The 2,699-nt window shown below is 40.2% G+C and overlaps 1 pseudogene; it reads right to left on the bottom strand.

Annotated features, from left to right (window-relative positions):
* Positions 1–1,520: 1,520 nt before the first annotated feature.
* Positions 1,521–2,379, bottom strand: LOC137755861 (AP-2 complex subunit beta pseudogene; annotated as a pseudogene).
* Positions 2,380–2,699: the final 320 nt, after the last annotated feature.

Here is a 2,699-nt window from a genome sequence, read left to right on the forward strand (position 1 = left end):
CACAACAAGAGAGGCCGCGATAGTGAGAGGCCTGTGCACCGCGATGAAGAGTGGCCCCCACTCGCCACAACTAGAGAAAGCCCTCACACAGAAACGAAGACCCAGCACAGCCAAAAATAAATAAATAAAAACCCATTTAGCCATCCATTTAAAAAAAAAATCACTTGTGGTTCTCTATACTAACAACAGAAACTATCAGAAAAGGTTTTAAAAAGTCCCATTTACAATAGCAGTGAAAAGAATAAAATATTTAGGAATAAAGTTAACCAAGAATGTAAAAGAGCCGTACACTGCAAACTATAAAATATTGATGAAAGAATTTGAAGAAGACACAAATAAATGGAACGATCGCCCATATTAATAGACTGAATAAATGAACATTATTAAAAATGTCCATATTATCCAAAGCAATCTACAGAGTCAATGCAATCCTTGTCAAAATTCCGAAGGCAGTTTCCCCAGAAAACAGAAAAAGAAATACTAAAATTCATAAGGAACCATAAAAGGCCCCAAATATCCAAAGCAATCTTGAGCACAAAGAGCAAAGCTGAAGGTATCATGCTTCATAATTTCAAACTATACTACAAAGCATAGTAATCAAAGCAGTATGGTCACAGTACAAAAACAGACATATAGAACAATGGAACGAAATACAGACCTCAGAAATAAATCCACATATAACAATCAATTGATCTTGACAAAAGTGCCAGGAATATATAATGAGAAAAGGATCTTCTCTTCAGTAAATTCATGGGAAACTGAATATTCACAAGCATAAGGAAGAAATTAGACTTGTATCTCACACTGTATACAAAAATTAATTCAAACTGGTTTAGAGAATTAAATATAAGATCCGAAACTGTAAAGTTACTAGAAGAAGATATAGGGGCAAAAAAACGTCTTGACAGTGCTATGGGCAATGTATTTTTAGATGTGACCACAAAAACACAGGCAGCAAAAGAAAAAACAATTTTGAAAAACAGATTGCATTAAACCATAAACCTTTGAACAGCAAAGGAAACAATTTACAGAGAGCAGAGTGTACCTACAAAATGGGGGAAATATTTGGAAAACCTCTGTAATATGTATAATATGCTCAAACAGCTGAGTAGAAAAAACACAACAAATAACCTTATTTTTCTATCAGGGACACTTTTCCTTGCTTTTATTTTGTCTTTTGCTGCTTTTGAAGCCAGCTCTCAATTACAAAATATCAAACTACAGTCAAAAATGCCAGCCACTGGCACAGGATGGAGAAGCCCACAAGTAAGGACAGAGAGCAGCAGGTGGCAAGAGGTGGGAAGTGATTGAAGCTGTGGTTACAAATGCTCAGTGTCGGATAGCTAAAACTATCCAAAAGGTTGTGCCCTAATATTAGCACAGGTCAGACCCATCACTACCTTGGTGGGTGGCCTCCGTGTGTTTGGGTTCAGATTCCACACGGCAATACAATTTCTTCCAGTTAAGAGTTCTTGGCTTGCACCAATCACAGGATGGCCTGAGGGCACCGGACCAGTCTATTAGTTTTTCAGAACGCTGTCGTAGACCTGATAGATGTACTGGGAGGCTTCAGGAGCTAGCTCTACACTTCGGCAACAGTGTGTAATTGGGGTTTTCTGGCTTGCTATGGAGCTGGGCCAAAACCCAAATGCCATTAGTGAGTCAGGGATTGGTACAGAATGTCCTGCCCTTCCACATTCCTCTTTGCAATAGTATAAATGTTGTTGTTTTGCAACTTGCTGGAAACAGTGTCAGCATTTAAATGACTTTCCTAATCTGAAACTGAAGTTCTTTTTCATTGGGAATATCCTTCCATGTTGCAAGGAAGACCTGGTCCTTCATTTTGCCATCCTCTACAAAACCCACATTGAGTGGGATGAGGCAGTTGAAGTAGAAGACATCACTATTGTTTTTCACAGCCACCTGCAGGTTGTTCAGAGGTTCTATCTTCATGACTGGGTCCAAGGTGTGGAGAGGTAGGGAGACATCAATGCTCTGGTTTGGCATCAGTGCTGTAGGGATGGCCAGAGGAGTGCTGGGGATGACACCAAAGCTATTCTTGTTAAACTGAATTGCCAAGTCTGTCATGTGCTACAGAGCTTTCTTCATGAAGTTCATTTCCATATAGATGTGCCCTTGGCAGTGAGTAAATGTTCCAGAAATCTCCAAGCCTTTAGCCTTTACTGCAGGCAGCCAGACAGCCTTAGGATCCCTATATCCACCAGGTGCCATGACTGTTGCCATAGAGAGTTCAAGGTGGTTATTCAGACCACTTCTGACCACAGAAGGAGTAGGTGAAGGAGCAAAGGTTGCAGGCACTGATGATGGGGTGAAGGACTGTCCCACCAGACTATGCAGCCCTCCCCACAAGAGGTCCATCTTTTTGAATTACACTTTTGTCTGGATATAAGCCCAGGAGAGGGGTTACTGGATCATATGGCAACTCTATTTTTATTTTTTTGAGGAACCTCCATACTGTTTTCTATAGTGGCTGCACCAATTTCCGTTCCCACCAACAGTGTAGAAACATTCCCTTTTCTCCACACCCTCTCCAGCATTTATTTGTAGACTTTAAAATGATGGCCATTCCAGCTGGTTTAAGGTGATACCTCACTGTAGTTTTGATTTGCATTTCTCTAGTAATTAGCAATGGTGAGTATCTTTTCATGTGCCTATTGGTATGTCTTCTTTGCAGAAAT

The sequence above is a fragment of the Eschrichtius robustus genome, chromosome 21 (assembly GCF_028021215.1).
Source record: "Eschrichtius robustus isolate mEscRob2 chromosome 21, mEscRob2.pri, whole genome shotgun sequence".
NCBI lineage: Eukaryota > Metazoa > Chordata > Mammalia > Artiodactyla > Eschrichtiidae > Eschrichtius > Eschrichtius robustus.